General features: G+C 38.2%; 1 protein-coding gene across 3 annotated transcripts in view; it reads left to right on the forward strand.

Moving 5' to 3' along the window:
- CA10 (carbonic anhydrase 10) overlaps positions 1 to 19,126 on the forward strand; it is a 207,166-nt gene that overhangs the window by 62,294 nt on the left and 125,746 nt on the right. The window lies entirely within an intron of this gene.

A 19,126-nucleotide genomic window follows, 5' to 3' on the forward strand; every position in this document is an offset into this window, starting at 1 on the left:
ATATTTCTTTTTAATCTTAACAGAAGACAAGAAATGAAGATGTCAGAGGAATACAGTTTTTTGTATACAGCAAGGGCCTGATAGTTTCAGGAGCCCACAACACCAGTTTGAGGGAAATTTTGTTTAAAAGGAATTTAGAACTGTAGATCATTCAGAAACATGTTTTGGGGGACAGAAAGGCATGTGCAAGTCACACTTGACTGGATTCTACCCGAATAGATTCTACCCTTTGCTTTGCCTTTTGAAAATGATTCCTGTCATCTGGAGTATGTGAAATCCAAGGAAATAAAAGGTGTCATAGCCATTCAGTTCCTCAATTCACAAGGTGAAATACCAGCCGAGGCTGAATTCGAAGTAGTGTCATTCTGTTGGGAGCTCTAGCACTGAATTTGGCATCAAGACTCTTGAGGACAAGTGAGGATTATAAAGTGCAGCACAATACCTAAAAGCAAGAGACAGCAACCAGAATTTCTCAGAAGAACAGAGAAACTGGGTCTATTAAGTACTACGTAAGGAGGAATGATATTTATGCTATATGTTTGCCAAGTAGTGCCATCTGAGGATTTAGCAATTCATCCAAAAAAATATTAGATAGTTCAGGCTAAGTTGGATATATTTTAAAAACAGAAAACAGTGGAGAACCAAACCCTCACTTTTTAATAAAGTCAGCACAACTCTACCAATTTAAACAGAGCCTCACCAGTTTGGAACCTTTTCCTTACAGTTAGTATTTCTCCTTTACCGTGTTTTTGATAGGAGTTTTAACAGCGGAAAAAGGAATGCTAAGTTGACAGCAAGTATCTCCTGGTCCAATGTCATTATCAGAACCTGTATAAGGGTGGCAGATTTTCAGGGGTTCAGCACTGTGCAAGTGCCTTGCAGGTGGTAAAAGTTAATCTCAAAGGAGCATAAAATGAGCTATGTGCACACTGAAAAAAATAGTTTGAATCTGCTGATAAAGTTTAAATCATACTTTATCCTTTTGGCTCCTATTTAAAATATAAGAAATAAAGATCATCTGAAAGAAAAAGTACAGTGTCTACACAAAATCTGGTTTAGACTAACAAAGGGGCACTCAGGCTTTCAGCCATTTTAAGCACTAAAGTCAACAGACAAAGGAGAACCACTTTCTAATTCAATTTCTAAGTTTCAGACAGTTTTGGTGACATTCAAAATAAAAAATGGATCAGAAAAATCAGCAGACAATACGTGATGTGAAAAGTGCTAATGCAAGTAGTATTTCAAAATGGAAACAGAAGACTTAGTGGTGAATGGACTGCACCAGGATGTTTTTCAGCAGTGGCTATGTTTGTCAATGATATAAAAAGCTGGCAGCAAATACAGCACTATTGACTTATGAATGATTTAGACATACCGAGTTCAAAAACAAAAGACTAAGTAGCTCATGCAATTCACTGTAGCAAAAGAGAATATGGTGCTTGCAGTGAGGGGACATGTAGAAAACGGTCTCATTTCCCCATCTGTACTCCTAATAGTAACAGTGTCAAAAAACCCCCGGTGTGTCAGAAGTTTTAATAGTTATCAAAAAAATGAGGAACAGATCCTCCTGCCAACCTTTTCTACTTGTGAGTTTTATGCCCTGCACAGAGGGAGTGACATAGACTCCATGCTGAATGTCACTGTCGGCCATAGCTCCAAAGTCAGCTGTAAATTCACAGATCTCAAGGCTAGAAGATTCTGCTAGATAATGGGTATGGATTTTCTGTACATCATGACTGTGTGTCATCCACCTACCACCTGTACTGAACCTGATAATTTGTCTGAATAAAGCAGTACTCCATAAACTTTACTGCTGAGCAAACAGCACGCTGTTGGCAACATCATACTTTGCTCTCCCTTTCAGCTCATCAAAAGATGACTCAATTACCATTTAAAAATTTATACTGCCTATGAAGTCAAGGACTGTAGAATTAGTAGTCAGCTTGAATGTGTTTTGAAAAGAGTAAATGTATCTTAATGTGAAGAACTGACAGGTTTGCATATAAGCGTTAAAGGACAAGCTGCAAGCCAGTGTTGGTGTTAATTTTAACTAGCATTATGTATACAGTGAATAATGGGCAGATGAAAATGACAGATTCTGTCAACATTTAAGAGGGGATGATCATTCTGGTAATGAAGAAAACATTTGAACAAGCCTGCCTAGTTTACGCAGTTGCCCAAATTCAGAGACACACAGATTCTGAGATTCAAAATAGAGGAATTTGAAATCACAATTTCTTTTCATTCAGGAAAAGTCAAGGCAAACGGTAAAATTGGTAATTAGAAACATGCTTGTGAAGGTTGGCGTATTTTGCTTTCTTAAAAGCTGTGGCAGGTATGTGGCTCTAAGGCACTTTTATCTTATGGCAAAATTTCAGGGAAGCTGCCTTAATTTTATGTCTTGTTTAATGTTGAGCCTAAACCCAAAATGTTGACATCATCTTGTTTAAGGAGTGGAAAGAAGCTTACTTAATTTTAAATCTATTTATTGTGCCCAGTGCCACCTGCTCCTGTACAGTCAGTGGCCAGAACAGTCATTGCCAAATTCAGGATCTGTGGAATTTGTTTTCGAATGCAAAATTTAATAGGATTTCTTTACAATTCAGAAATGCTAATGTACAAGGGATAACAAGAACTAGGAAAAAGAAGAAAGAATTTAAAAACTCTTTTGACAAACTCAGGAATTTCAATTTATTTAATTAAACCTCATTCATGACAAAATAGGGGGATGTGTATGCAGATTGAGAAGCTAAATGTATTTATGAGTTTCCACGCTTCTGTCTTGAGAATTTTTTTTCCTTGTGAGAGTGTTATTATATGTTAGCCACAGACCATCCTGTCAGATAGTGCTTAAGTTTAAAAGAAAACATTCAAAGATCTTTTTAAGAGCGTTTAGATAGCACAACTGAGTTAAGAAAGAGATGAGTATATAAGTATGAGAGCAGACAGAAGTAGACAAGATACCTGCATTCATCTGTCATCAAGGTAATGCACCAAAACTTGTCTAATAGATGGTTTGTTACAATCAAATTTTCATGCACCTTAGACTACAAAAATAAGTTAAATGTTGAATATTAGGCTTAAAAATAAACAAAATGAGAATATCCTGTGTATCTCAAGGGGGTTTTTTATTTGTTTTGTTTTTAATACAGACTAGCAAGTTGCAGGAATCATCCTAAGTCTTACATGTTACTTAAAAGCACATTGTGACAGGGATCTAGTGGGAGTTCATACCAGATCTCTGAAATGGAAATTATCTTCTCCTAGGTTTGGGTGTCCTCATTGGGTGATTTTCTCATTGGTTGGCTGTCCATTTGCTTTGCAATACCCAAGTGAGTTTTCAGGGATCTCAAGGTCTAGGATTTAATGTCCAGCTGGTTTTACATGAGTGTGAATGAAATTTCCAGCAAAAGATCTGAGGAGAAACACCTTCTCCTCCGTTACAGAGGGACTAACCATGACTTTACCAGGAAGTGCAACTCATGAGTAGTTAGAAATAGATAGGTAATGCATGTGTTAGAGCCACCTCTAACATACACATAATGAATAGTTCCCAGGAGAAAGATTGAGTCCATCAAAATGTATTGGGTTTTTAATACCGTTAACACCTGTTTTAAATGTGAGCTTAATGCATCTTCAGCCTATGGAGAGTAGTGGTTGCCTTGGAAGTAATATGTTTGTTTTGACTGCAGAAAATGAGGTTCATCTGCTTAATGAGTTATAGAGTGTTTTCAGACTTTCAAGAAGTTATAAGAAGTGTTACCACAGGGAAAAGAGATCTTAAAGAAACCTCACTAGGCTGCAAAAACTGTGCTTCCTACTTTTTCAAAGAAATTTCTAGAACTGGAGACTTCATAATCACTGCCATCTTTGGAGATACCCAGTCAGGTCTGTGATGACTGCTGTGGGCTTCTACATTAGGCAGTCCATCTGAACTGCTTTATCCAGACAACATTTCATAAGAACTTTTGATTTAAAATGCATCACAAAATCCTTCCACCAATGATGGCAGCAAGAAGCTTCAGATGGTATCAGAGAAGAAATTTCCCAGAGGTTACAGTTTATGGAGCTTTTTGTCCTGCAAATTGGAGTGTATTTTTTGAAGGAAGAGAAACTGAAAATGCGCAAACTGAATTGTGTGAACAAAAATAGAGATTCTTCCTCAGCCACCTGCAAACATCCCCTCTGTTTAAAAAGTTGTGTCCACTTTGATTTTATATGCTGCATATAAACAGAACATGCATGAAACATGCCCAAAAGTAGAAGTTAAAGGGGGAATTTCAGGGACTGTAAAAGACATGAAGCATAAATTTGGAATTAGATGTGAATAATTTATTTAGTATCTTTTGGGAAGTGATGTGTATTCAGAATGTATCTGTAATTCAGGGAAGCACTTAACTGCAAGCACTAATTGTATTTTAATAAAAATGTTTCAGCCAGAAAAGAAAGGGATAACTTGATAACTATGGCTTTTCTGAGGAAACAAAATGTCCTACTGAAGAATTGATCAGAACTTTTTGAAACACACACAAAAGAAGAAACAGGAAGGAACTTTAGATAATCTAAAACTGGATGTTTTTCCACCAAAAAAACCCTGCAAGACATCCATTTTGAATCACCAAGAGTAAAACTATTTTCTGCAAAGCCAGATAATTTACTATTGTTAGCTACTTCTTTCTTGTTAGGAAATATTCAGTGCTCAAGTTGTTTCCTTTTGAACCTGTGAAGATTTTCAAACCTACGATGTGTTGCCACTGAAATCATCACACTGAGGTTTCAAAAGAGTGATTATTACTGAAAAAAATCACAATCATAGCAAATCAGTGGAGTAACAAGAACACCAGGTATTGTTATTGTTCTGAAATATCTCACACGCAAATATAGCAAAAAGTATTACTTCACATCCTAAGACTGAGGAGCAAATCACTGGGCCAAGTCCCAAGAAATGATGTATAGAGACCATTTTCTTATTAAATTGGCCACAGTTAATGCTACAGAAAATAAATTAATACTCCTTTTGTACATTAGGTAGTAGGCTGGTTATAAGTGGTCCAGGAATTGTCATTATATTGCTCTGCTGGTTTCCTTTGGCAGCATAATAGATATATCCGTTACCCTAGCTGACAACAGCTAATAGTGCAGAACAAAGAAAAAGCATCACTATTGATGTAGGTGAAGCTTCCAATGACAATTGCCTAACTGTGAGACTCAGACTTTGCCCTGTTTCTCTTGCACCACAATTAAATAGCCAAGGTAATTCTGGGTAGTACAGTTAAAACTTTAGGAGGACAGTGTTGCTAGCACTAGCCATGAGAATTTTTTTATTTTGTTTTGCTAAGGTCTTGTGATTCCCATTCAACTTTTTACTTAGAAAATATTTCTGAAATAAGCACTTTCTATTTTCCTCGTAACATATTCAATCTTTTCTGTTAAAGAAGAAAGGCACGCAGACTGGAGTAAGTTTAGTCACTGCACATAGCTTATAGTTGCTAAACCACTGTTGCTTTTCTGCTAAGATGAATGCAAACCAAGAGGGATTTTTATTTCAATGTATACCACTACAGTTCAGCAAAATTTCTACAGCTGTTTGAAAAGCAGGGTAGGAACTAATTGTTTTCATTCTTGAAATACCTTTCTTAAAGCTCAGACAGAAAAGTCATTGTATGTATTGTTGTGAGAGATCAAGATAAAAAGCTTTTCTTAAAGAAAAAAAAAAATCTATTTGTCCCATCAAGTCTCAAAAAATCATTCCATTTCCTGTCTGCCTGGGACAGCGCAGAAACTCGGTTAAGTAAACTGGAAGGAAATACAGTTTTGATTGTAAGCCTGGTATTTACTTTTCTTTATTTGGTCAGGTCATACTGGAAAAACTTGTTGAGAGTAAGCTTCATCTATAGTGAATGGGTATTTGTACATGGCAATTTTAATAGGATTTATGATTACTGACTTAGCTTTGGTAGCTTTGTGTTAGAGGAAGTTTAAACAGAAGCAAAAACCACTAAAGATAGCTAATCTGTACTTACTAAGCCTTCTGGATATTACTTCTACTAGAAGTGCATAAGTAATACTAAAGCACATTGCCATATATCTAAAACACATAAGGCTGTTATAGAAAAACAAGCGTTATGTTCGTGCCTAACAGTTTGTGTTCACTTTTTCACTGAGAGCGCAAACTGAAATCATGTCAACTAATACTAAATGTATTCAGATCAGCTAATATAATTTGTGTTTAAAAAGGAGTACTTTATTTTTTGCTAGTGTTAAAGCCAGACTGTTGCACTGATGGAAGATAGTGGCCAATATATGGAACCAGTTTGTTACAGTTCTAAACGACCTTTTGACAGGTGCAGTTTCTCTGTTGCGTCAGACAGAATGTTTACTTCAGTATGTTTATTCAACTAATTCAAATTAAAACTGAAAAATCAAGTGGGAACTTAAGTCAGAAGAATTTTTTTCTTCCAAAAAAAAATTAGGTAGGAAAGGTTAAGAGCTGGTAGTTCCAAAGCCTGAGGAGTTACCATTGACTAGTTCAATTAGTCCTATTTCCAGGATTACTCTGTTCATATTTTGATTTCTAAAAATATTAGCAAGCCTGTGACACAGAGGTCAACTTAAACTTATATTTTCAGTAATTATGAGGCTACAGATTTTGCCTCTAGGTGATTTTTTTTTAATTACCTGGTGTATTTGATAATCATATTCGTAATAAATTTTAGAGTTGATTTAGGAGCTTGGATCCATAAGAACGTAGTTTTAGTCATCTTTGCAGCCTTTTCCATGTACATGGCCATAAATTTTCTACTCCATCTGGATGTAACCATTTAACACTTTTCTTCTTAAACCTCTTTTTCTCAAGGAAGGTGTGATTTTATTCTTCTACTGCTAGAAAGACCATCAAATGCTGTATCCACAGGCTGAAACTATTCAGAAAATAAGATGTATTTGGTTCTGTGTGAAGGTCACAAGTAGTAAAGCCTCCAAGGCACTATCTTCTGGTGAATCTTTGCTGCCAAAAAGGCAACATACATTATCTTTTACACATCTCCCTTGGAAGCAATTGATGCTCATTCCTTCTGAGCTGTTACAATCTCTGGCAGAGAGAAATAGGCTGTCACGAGTGTTCTAGAACTACGAGCCCTCTGTTCTCCCCTAACACACTGGGAAGTAGATTACGGTCTTCATGCCTGTGAGAGATTTTACAATTCTGCATTCTGTGCATCACACCTCTGACTAGTCTCTCCACTGCTTTGCTAAAATGTATTGGGTGCTGCTGTGATGCTCTTCAAGGTGGAGCAGGTACCTTGCAGATTGGATGATGCTCATGCATTGCTGTATTTCTCACATAAATAGTGTGCTTGCTACTGTCATTTTTCACAAGCTGAAATAAGTCATACAAGCCACAGAAAGAAAATGTCACATGATTATTGCCTTACAAACTTACGCCACCTGCCAGCACTGGTCAGAGGAGCAGCATTTTTTGTAGTGCTCTGTGATTGACACTAGTATGAGACACGCATACACACCCATAGCTTAAGAAAACAGTTAGCTAAGGAAGGGTTCTGGAAAGATTACTGCTGTGCTAAACAGCTTTTCAGTCAGTTTGTGGAGTTGCTACTTGGAAATAATAGAGGGTTCTCCTTGCAGGGGCTATTTGATCTAACCTTGAGCACACACCTGACATTCACAACTCAGTTACTACTGTTGGCTTTCTGTGTCAAGGTGGTGCACTTCCATTTTCATGCACTGATGACAGCATAGCAGCAAAATCCTATCTTACATCAAGAGGGAGCGTCCACTCCTTGCCCGTTACCTGCATCAATTCTTCCTGATGCATTCAGAGCAAATTTGATCTTATGATTCAATTGCTAGATTGAGTTGTGCGTTTGCCTGCAGTCAGAAGCTTCCAAAGCAATTTGGAGGAGTCGCTCTTTGTGTCTTTACATGTATGTGTTAACGGTGAGATCAGGCACGATCAGATTAGAAACAGCAATAGCAGTATATCAGAGTCACACAAGAGTATGGTAGTGTCACCCTACAACACTGAGAGGAGATAGTTCCTTCAGCTTCCATCTTTAGAGTATCCATGCTGTTCTGGCACTTTGGCTTACACCAACAGTCTCCTTGAGCTGTTGCCAAGTAATCCTCTCTGAACAGCCTGTCCTGTGGGTCTACTCTGTGACCTGATACTCAGTCCTGTAGCTGCTGGCCTCTTGCCAGCGGCTGGGAGACTGCTGCGATGCATAGCCCTGCTTTATTGCACAGGCTCCATGCTTCTCCTTCTCTGGCTCCTTGTTTATGTAATCCCTGGCCTGTTCTCCCCCATCCATCCGAAGAGCCATTTACAAGGAGATTGAAGATACTGAACTCAGGGGAAGAACTAATCATGTCCTGTCCATTTCAGATCCCTGGCACAACATGCAAACCCTTTAAGAACACATGATCTGCCCTCTGGTGGCTAATTTTAAATTGAATGATTATGACAATACCTTGGCATGGTTTAACTCACCACTTCTGATTTTATAATATATTGTAGCACTTGAGAAGGCTTTTTCTTAAACAAATTCAAGCATTAAAAAAAAAAATCATGCATGTCCTGGTCTTATATACTTTGATTTCTTAGCACCAAAGTTCTAGCACCTGTAATGTAACTAAATAAGATATATATTTACCTATTTTTTGCAGAGAGTTGATTTAAACTTTAGACAGCAAAAGGATGAGAGTGGAGATCCAAATCTGTATTCTGTGCTAACTTCAACATAAATTTCAGCCCCTACAGGCTGAATCTGTAGCTGCTGAAATTTGCAGGCTATCTTCTTTTTTACAAAGTATGTAGAATGGCAGTGGATCAGTGTGCACCCTGCCTCACCTACGCACTGCCCCCACACTCTGTACTGCCCCTCCCTGCACCGCTTTGTAGATTCCTGTCCATATCTATTCCCCTTGCATCCAGCACTCTCTCCTCCCTTTCTCTACCCCCAAGAAACACCTAGCATATTTGCTTCCTTTTTTTTCCCCCCTTCTGTTTTTTTGGGGGGGTTGGAGGGGTTTGGGGTTTTTGTTTGTTTGTTTGCAAGCAAAACCAGCTTGAGAACCTTCCCAGTTAGCCTGTCTGATGGGAGTGCTGCAGAACATTTCTCTGGTTTTGACTGCAAAACCAGAAACTTCAAAGTAAATGAGAAAACACTTCCTGGTATCATTAAATACACATTTAGGTGAGTATTTAAGAACCTTCACAGCCTTGTGAAAACCAATATATTTGCAAAATGTTTCCTCGCTGACAGCGGAACTCAGCAGTTTCATTTGCTGTATCTCTGCCCAAAAGCAGCCTCAGCAAGATCAGCAAGGTTGTTTGGAAGCTCAGATTCACAGCAGAATTCAAAACTGAATGCATTAATGGACCAAAAGGTTTGAAATATGACCTTGTCATTAAAAAAATTGCAGTATATTTGAGCAACACATATGGCAATTAATCCAGTGGTAGAGGAGTTCCTAACAATGGCAAGTTCATAAAGGATATTAAAAACAGAAAACTTGTTTGAATGATAGGTATGCAAAAACTTGTAGTATTTGCCTTGCATTTGCTACAAAAGCCAATAGGACCATGGACAAACGCACTTGAATGGCTCTAACAAGCAGAAGCATGTTTGGAGTTTGAAGAGGGAGGATGTGTATAACATGAGATGTCTCTCCAGGTGTTTGTTACATTTTAGCCATTTGGTGAAGATGAATAATTTCATTTCTTCTCTAGTTTGTAGGGGATTTACAGATAGGCTTGCACCAGTGCAGTTTCTTTCCTCTTCAAGAAGTTATTCAGTATTTATGTTGTTTGTACAGGATTTTTCTGGACTAGATACCACACTGATAGATTTTTTCAGATTATATAAATGGCCCAGTTTTTCAAGAAAAAGTGAATCCTTTCCCATCTTCCTTTATTTTCACCCAATTTCAGAGAATTCATAGAATGCATTTCAGCATTTCTGAAAATTAGGCCAATAATGGCCAGCCTTACACTCATTATACTAGTTACCACCTGACATTCAGCTGATTGATGATGCAGGAATTTGTTGGGTAGGAAGCCGTTATATTTCTCTGTGCAGTTTATTTGTCCCATGGTGTGCACACAGAATACAGAAATCAGATAATGTGGCATGAACCAAAAGAATACCCTTGCACTCAGCTATCCCCTTACATCTCAGAGAGTAATTCCTGTGTAAAGAGTTTGTCAAACATTGTAAAGACCAGTAAGATACAAACACTTATTCAGCAAGTGAGACTCCTCTAGAAGATCCTTAGTTATTGGGACTCCCATGCAACCAGGTTCATCCTGAGTCAGAGGGACCACTAAGCCTTTTCTGCTTCTGCCTGTTGCACACACAGGGTAGCAGAAACATCCCAGGAGTATTTCAAATTAATCACTCTGTACAAGAGAGCTAGATTCTCCCTAAACACACAAGTTTTCCAAGGTAACAATTAAGCTGGCTTCTGTGCTCAGCAGCAGCCTATCTGCAGAGGCTGTGTGCCACATGCTATGTATACAACATGTTATCAAGGAAGCAGTGACTAGATTCTTCCCTAACAGAAATATCAGATCTTCAGAGTGTAACTGCAGTTAGGAAAAGCAGTAGATCACTCAGTGAAGATCAGTCACTGGACAGCAGTTAGCTGAATAGTTTGATGTAGCAGCTAAGGAGAAGCCAAGGTTTCTTTCCATTCCAAAATATTTTGTAGTAATGCCTCTGTTCAGAGTTGTGGCTTGGCAGCACTGTGTTGGCCTTCTAAGAGATCAGTATTGCCCAGACCACTTTTTTCCCAGCCTGTAAGTGCATCTAGTCAGCTGTCCTAAGGACTTCTGGCCTTTCCAAGAACAATCAAAGTTACAGAGTTTTGGTAATCTCACTGTGGAAACAGCATCCCCAGGCAGGGCTAGAGCCCTATGGAATGGGGTCAGAGAAATCTGATTACTCTAGAAAATACCAGAGCACAGAACATCAGTGTTTCTGTCTTGAACTGTCATTACAGATATGAACTGCAGCGCTCAGTGGTGAACTCTGTGCTTGCTCTTCACTTGTCTTTGCAAGTCAGCAGAGCCAGGACATTTCTGCATTACTTGCTGTCATTAGCTGTAAGACTCTTGTGGGAAACCAAAGTAGTACATAGCTACAAGTAATTCTCAAGAGGCTGCTGTCACACGCACAAATGTTTTGGAGAATGGGACTGGTTAACCCTTACTGCATGCTCCTTACACATAACCCTTTAGGCCTCAGTGCCTGCCTTCTCCAGACTGAATCTCTTAATGCCCTGTAGTTTCAGAATGTGATGCTCATTATATTCATCATAACAAAGGAAGTGCTAACAGATGCAGACATACACTGAATTTGGCAAGAAATAGTTAAATTCCAACTTACTACCTGAGAGTTATGTTTGTTTTAGTAACAGTATGCTGTGAAGCACTGGGATATCCAGAAAGAGCACTTTTGATAGAATAAATATGCTGTCTTTTGTAATTTTTTATGTTCCTTCTTTCATTTATATTTTTCAACAAAAGGATCGATAGTATCCCAAAGACATTAAAATAAAGCTGAATCTACAGAACAGAGCTCAGGTTATCTGCTGGATAAGCAGTCTTTCCCCTTTCCTCAAAACAGTAAGTTCCAAATTACTTTTCTCTGAACAACTTTCTCCTGTGTTCCAATTTCATTTATGTGAAGCTTTCTTCACTTTTCTTCTGGATCTTCTTTAAAACCTTTGCTCTCACTCGCCCTGCCTCAGAACAGTCATTCATTTTAATAGTAACAGCCAAAGTCCCCAGTTTTACAGCAAGAACCACAGCACAAACAGAAAAACAAAAGATGAGGAAACATGAAGAGGAAAGGTTACTTTTAGAGATCATACGATAGCTCAAAATCTGGGTTTCCTGCATTTCAGTGCAAAGGCCTATTTAAAGGGCAGAACGACCATTGCAGCTTTTTTGCATTTCATCTTTTCCCCTTTCAGTCTACATTTAAATTCAGGCCAAACTCTCCCACTTCTCCACCCCCCAAATTACAATGAGTGTCAGGCAAATGTACTCAGTTGTGATTGCCAGCTTGTTCTTTGCCTGCTTCAAGGGGAATCTGTTGAACCCTGGCAGTGATTGATGACTGAGGGACTGACCAGACTTGATTAGAAACTGCCAGCTGAGTGGCAAGTAATTGATGCAGCTAGTTACTCATACAAGCATCCCAGGCACCGGCAGACATAATAAGGGAGCCCAATGTATGACTGAATGGCAGACGCAGGCACTGATCCCGTCCACGTGTATGCTCAGTATCTTGTGTTGAGAAGATGGGGAGAGGGTGTTGCCTTCTTCCCTCCATTTTTCATTTTTAGCTCTTTTACCAAGAAGGATTTCCTTTACCCAAGACTGACATTCTAATGAGCAATCTGTGCCAACTCTACTAAACATCCCGGTTTCTTTTTAACCTTTAAATCAAACTGTCCTTTAATCTGTTTTCATTTCCATTTCTTGACATAGTTATGCTAAACCTTTCAGCAGCGGGAACTTCACTAACATTACATAGAAGGAGTTTTCCCCAAGACTGTATATCCTTTTGATTGAAATGAGAGAGAAGTACATTATATTTTCAGAATAGTAGTAACAATGGCCCTAGAAGACTGTTACAGAAGTTGCTTAGTTTTGGACCTGGATATACACCTCTGCCTATAGATACACCCCTTCCTTCTCCTACCATATTAATAATGCAAAAAGAAGAGATAATATGAAAAGCATCTATAAGTACCTTTTAAGCAGCTGACCTATATTTTTGGGAAACATTAAAGTAGTATTTGTATAGTTTTAGTATAGGTGTTGACTCACTACAGTGTGGCAGAGAAAAATCTAATTACATAGTGTTGTATAACTGCTCTTTACAGTAAGATTAACATAATTTATAAAAGTGAATTAGTCTGGTTTAATCAGTGTAATGAAAGAAGCGGTAGTGTTTTCTGCAGTGGTATCCCAAATGTGTAGATGAAAATACGCAAAAGCTTTGCTAGGTTAGAGCTCACTAATTGTGATTGCTGAATACTTTTTTCCAGGTAATACTCTTAATTGAAGAAAATGTTTAATTAGACAGAAATAAGCAGCTATAATTTAAAAGCTAAATTGAAGAGGATATTGCAGGATGTCTCTATTAAAGGCATAGCAGAAAATTAACATTTTTTAAAAGAAAGTATCTTTCCAGAATCTTAACTCATTTGCCCCTTCCAGTTTTCTGTTCTCTCTCATTTAGCCAGTGCAGTTGAACTTTTCCTGTCATTGAGAATCCTTCATACAGAGGGAAGATGACATTTGAACAGACCAGTATGAAATTAGCAGTATGTAATATGATGCTGTTAGAGTTCTTCACAATTTTCATTTTTTTATATGCTTCAAGATTTATCGATGAAAAATTTTAATATTTTTTACCATCTTTTGAATAATGGTAATGCTGTCTTACTCTCGAGGATATATTTCAGCTATCAGATTTTTGCTTCTTAAAAAGAAATCAGAATAGTTTCAGTTCTCAAATTTGAAACCATTGTGATACTGTCTAATATTACTGCAGTCTGGAGATTTCTGTGACCAATTACTTACATGAATGCCATTCTATACTCTGTCATTTCTTTGGTGTCCCTGATTTATCTCTCAAAGCATTTATGACTTTACGTTTGGCTTTTATGTAGAAGCAGAGCAGGTCATGTGGTTATCCAGAGGCATTAGTATGGTAATTTTCTTCAAGTTGAGTAGGTGGAAATAATTAATGGACTGCTTTATTGATGTACATAGATAGCTGATTCTCTCTGTGGTTTCAATTCCCAGCTTCAATAAAGTAGCTTGAGATTTTATCTGAGGGACCAGTAATTACACAGGGCAAGAATAATTGCTGCACAAATACAATCTGATTGTGTTTTATGCTATTGCCAGGGCTGATGTTAAAGCTTAATACATAAACAAGGATCTGCTGCATGAGTAAGTTGACTCCTTTTATTTAAACTCATGAACTGTAGAGCAACTTAAATCCAGCAATCTGTGCCCTTGGAAGTTGAGCAAACTTCAAAGAGGGAGTTATAATCTTAGTGCAGTGCAACACAGAACTAACTTTACTGTCTTGACTAGGCTCCATCTCCTGTTATTGACAGTGACCAATAACAGATACTTTGGAAAAAATAAGCATCTATAAAAATAAGCACCATAAAAATTGGATCTCATTTGCGTGTGTGCAAATGGAGAACGCAGCCAGGACTTGAATGTAGCAGACAGACACAGCCCAGGGCGGCTTTGCTACAGGGATGCTGTGTCCCCAGAGCCAGGTGTGCTGGGAAGCACAGCCATCTCACCCCACCCCAAGTGATGCATCTGCTCTGTTCTGAGCTAGACCAAACTATTTCAGTCAGCGCATCACAAGGACTCTTCAGAAAGCACCTCAGAGAAATTCTAGCTACAAACTCTTAAGGGCTTTGCTAAGAGCAAGATGCAGAAACAGAGCATGGGGTAGAACTCTGAGAAACTTTTTTATAAATAAGCCCTTGACAGCCAGACAAGCGATTAGGAGACACTGCTTAACTGTCCACAACCCTTTCATGACCTAGACCTTCGAGTCCAGCATGATTTGTTTCTAAGATCAAGTAATTAAGATGTCGTACACAGCATGCACCTCTGATCCCATACTGGGAAAACCACTGCCTCCTCTCACAACATGGATGCAGACTGTTACGTGTCCATCAACACACACTGCAGACAGTACCATTATGCTTATCTGCAAGTTTGCTGTACCTACAGAAGGGCATCCTTATGGGACACTGATCACTCATTGCTTTTCTCTGGAGAGGGGAGGCTTGTATTTATTTAGGCAAATCCTTGGTACTCATCACTAGGAGAATAGCATTCAATCCTTGCTTTATTGTTCTAGCTGCTATTGTTTCACTGTTGTTATGCATAGGTTTGGTAAAAGCCATCAGAATCCCTCATTCTACTGTGTCATGCTGATACTAGAGCATCTTCATATATCTCAATATAAATTGTTCCCAGTAAACTGAAAAAAAGAGCAGCTGCAATAAGATACAGACTGAATAAGGATGTCAGAGATTTTTGCATAGGTATAAAATATAAATAGTCCCCCTCACCTTCTCCCCATATAACACACAAAAAGTCTGTTGTCCATAGTGTGCCAACATACAGAGGAAATAAACTTTGAATTTATCCCATTTTCTTTCTGTTATGAGAAGGCTGAAGGCATGACATTGATCAGACAAAAACTTATCACCTTATATCTATGTAACATGTTTGCAACAAATCAGCTCTCAAGCGATATAAATTTAGGGGGACTTATACACGAAGGCAGAGATGACATGATCAGCATACAGAAACTTTTGGTAGAAAAACCAGTAGCTAGAGAACCTTGTTAAATGAGATTGTAAGCTAGTATGTGGGCTGCATGCAAACTAGCTTGTAAGAGTAGCTCCTGTACAGCACAGGAGCCAGGCTGCTGTCTAAAATGCTTCAGAGGTCCACACAAAGATGCAGCATATTCCCACTCATACACGACTAGATTTTTATGGAAATAAAACATAACTGTGGGGAAGGAGATACTGTTTCATTAATGACTTAACCCCTAATAGAACCTTGTCTGTTAGCTAAGCTGGAATAATAAAATAACGAATATTTTGATATGTTTTCCTAGATTCATACACTAATTTCTTTAGACTAAACAGTTAATTCAGTACTTGTGTTTAATTTAAGCCTTGGTTTCCTACATGAAGCCTCCTTGGATTTTTCCATTATGGTTCTGAATATTTTTCTATTACTTTGAGCATCTAAGCAGCAGCACTAATTACTTTAATTAAGTGTAATCAGACATTAACATTGCATAATATCCTCATCCACTAGTTAACTTAGGTGTGCAGTCTTAGGTCAGTCATCCTTAATTAACCTTCAGTTGAAGCAGAAGCAAAGTTGTTCCGATGACTGGGTAAGTTTACCATTGCTGCACTTTCTCTTTGTCTAACCATACATAAACAGAGCTAGCAACAAGCACGTTATTGGAGAGATTCTTAATCATGAGCTTCCTGGCTATTTAGAAAGAAATCAAAGGTTGCAGCACAGACTTACGTGCCTGGGTGACAAGTCTAACCTTTGCAGTGCAACATCACAATATTGGAGCTCCATCTTCTTGAGTTTCCGGTGGTGGGCTGGTGTGACAGGCATTGCACAGAATGCATGGTTTCCCTGTCAAAAACCAAAATAACATTCTAAAACATCCCCTCATAGCAGCTATTTTCCAGTGCAGCTTTTCTGGGACAATCCCAGTTACATCATAAAATCTTTAAGTAATATGAACTTGAAGATAATGGACTGCCCTGTTTGGCTTGCCATTTTATTGCACTTACGATGTCTAGTTTGTTTGTTTATTTTTAAAAAGCTTGCTAAAGAATTGTTTTTACCAATACCAAGAATATTTCTGCCCAGAAGATTTTTTTAGCAATACTAGAAACCATTCAAGCAACAGACTTCCCTTTTAATATTTTCCCTCTTGAACATACAGTTCTACAGTTTCATCTTTTTTTTTTTAAAATAACACCACAGGGGGATTTATCAAGGGAAACCAGGCTATCTCAATTGACCTAAACTTATTTCAGATGCCTGCATAAAGAGGGATTTTCTGACAAAAACTGAAGTGAGATCCTATGGTATTTCTCTTCAGAAAAAAACACAAATAATTAAGTGTGCTCTGTTCTATTTTTAATTGCACTACATTTATTTTATTCAATTTCAAAGCATTAGCACTATCATTTAGCATACTGTGGGAACTTCTGTAGTCTTGTAAGTCTCCAGTGGAAGTGGGAATTGGCTGGTGGGGTAAACAGAGGAACCAAATAAATTTTTAAGACCATACTGCCTGTTCATTTTTCTGATTACACAAAGCTTCGCTTATTTTAAAGGCCTTCCATCTGACCTTCTAGTGGGTGGTTGCACACAGGGTTTATTATTTAAATAAAAGATTACTGACAATTTCATCGGGCATCTGCAATCCTAGCCATTTTGGGTGCTATTCCCTGATCTTTGCTTTCCCAGAGCCATAGAGCATTACACTTATCATCCCTCCTTATAGATTTCATGCAGTATACACTAAGAGTAGCTACCCGTTTTGGGCTTTGCATGTGAGCTGATTTGATTGTCCGTGTCAGGCATTAAGAAAAGATATTTCACCAGTGAATTTAAGGTATTAGTAGCACATAGTCACTTCAAAACTGCATGCAAGGAAACTTTAAGCTTTGCTAGCTGTAACATGTCAATTATGGCTGTACCACTTGGATCCCTTCAGGGCTGCTGGAGTTCACCTGCATGTGTAGCACCTGTAGATGCACAGACAGGCTAGCACAAAAAAAGAAAAAGCTTCAGCTGAAAAATTGAATTTTCAGATATTTTTGTAATGAAAGTAACATCCGTGGACAATAGCTTATGAACTACTGGAACAGGCAGATACTCAACAACTGCAAAACACTTTGCATCACTTCTGTGTAGATATTGGGCTGAACTTTTGCTGTGCAAGCAATAGCCTAAAAAGAACCCTAAAGTTTATCTACTTTTGTAGAAAAGTTACATGAAGCTATGCATTAAGACAACCAAAGTTTTACACCTAAGTGCACTCAAACTTTGAGGGCAAAAAGAACTGAGTTGTTCTATAAAACACAGTAGGAAAACACTCACCAAGATCAGCCATTTTCCTAAGGCTGCACTACTCCGAAGATATTTTCCACCTGTCTCCCCTCCAAGGAATATCTTCCCAGTGGGTTGTCTACTACAAATGTGAGGTTCAAATCCAGCCAAAACTCTACGTGCCTCCCACTAGAGTAGCCAAAAACTGCAAGCAGAAGCAAGCATTCACATTGCAAAATCCTGCATACAACTAGCTACAGCAACCAAAAAGCTTTTTATAAGCAGCTGATGGGTTGTTTCCAGCTCCACCCTCTGGGCAAAACACCTGTGCTCCTGCCCCAGGGACTCAGCCACAGGCTCCTTCCCCCAGTCTGGGTTTGCAGACTTTGTCACACACAGTTTGTAGATGAGAAGAATGCTTTGAGGCTCAAAGGTTATGAAAACTTTTAACAACATGTAAAAACAAAAAATAAAGCCAAAAAAGGCATCAACATTCGCACCTGTGAAATTTCCACCTGCTACACAAAACTACAGAATAATTCTGATAAAGTCAAAGTTGCCTTATATACTTCAGACAGGGACAAAGTGTGCAGACACAAATCTAAATGTGTCCTTTGTGTATCTTTTTAGTTGCTCTGCACTCATTTAGTCAGAAATTTTTTCAGCACCCGAAGAGAATTTCAGGTTGATCTTGTCTATAAATTGCAGATTAGATGCAGTATGACCTTCAGCTTGCAGTTCCCTGATAAGAAGCAGTATATAGTTATATCACACTTTTTTCCAATTAGGGGTACAGAAAGTAACTCAGCTTGTCAAAAATCAGGGGTTCCTCCATGTTCCAAGCCATTGCACATACAGGGAGGGAACTATCCTTCTTCACCACCAGAGTGTGGCTTTTCCAACAACATTTTTTTTAGATCAAAACCTTGACTAAAGAAAGGTCTGGGTGAATGGAACAGAAATTAGTAGAACCTGTCTAGGGAGCAGACCTGTTCTCTGGGATCACAATGTGTGAGTTTCTCTTATAATAATTCTGTGGGTTTTAATGAATTCTTCTAAATATGAAGACTTTTTAAAAAGTTGAGTAGAATGGAACGGTTTCAGTCCAAGGACACATTGAACGTATGCAAAATTAGCATAAGGACTAGTGAGTCACATTCCTATTGCTCAGTAAATATTCTATAATACTAACAGCAAAGGAGCTATTTATAATTGATCTGGGATTATATCTAGGTACCTTCAAAAGATTAAAAAAAAACAAAAACCAAACCTTCTTACCAACCTTCTTTCCTAATACAAAACTATGTGAAACAATATGTTTTGGTCTTTGTGTATGAAGTTTTTAAATTTCAAGTGCTAGATGAATTTGCTTGTTTTCAGTTTCAGCATGTGTGTGCAGACAATATGACAAGTTTAATTATCCAGCTATCTGCCTTGCATGTATTTGTT

This window comes from Gymnogyps californianus, chromosome 19 (genome assembly GCF_018139145.2).
Source record: "Gymnogyps californianus isolate 813 chromosome 19, ASM1813914v2, whole genome shotgun sequence".
NCBI lineage: Eukaryota > Metazoa > Chordata > Aves > Accipitriformes > Cathartidae > Gymnogyps > Gymnogyps californianus.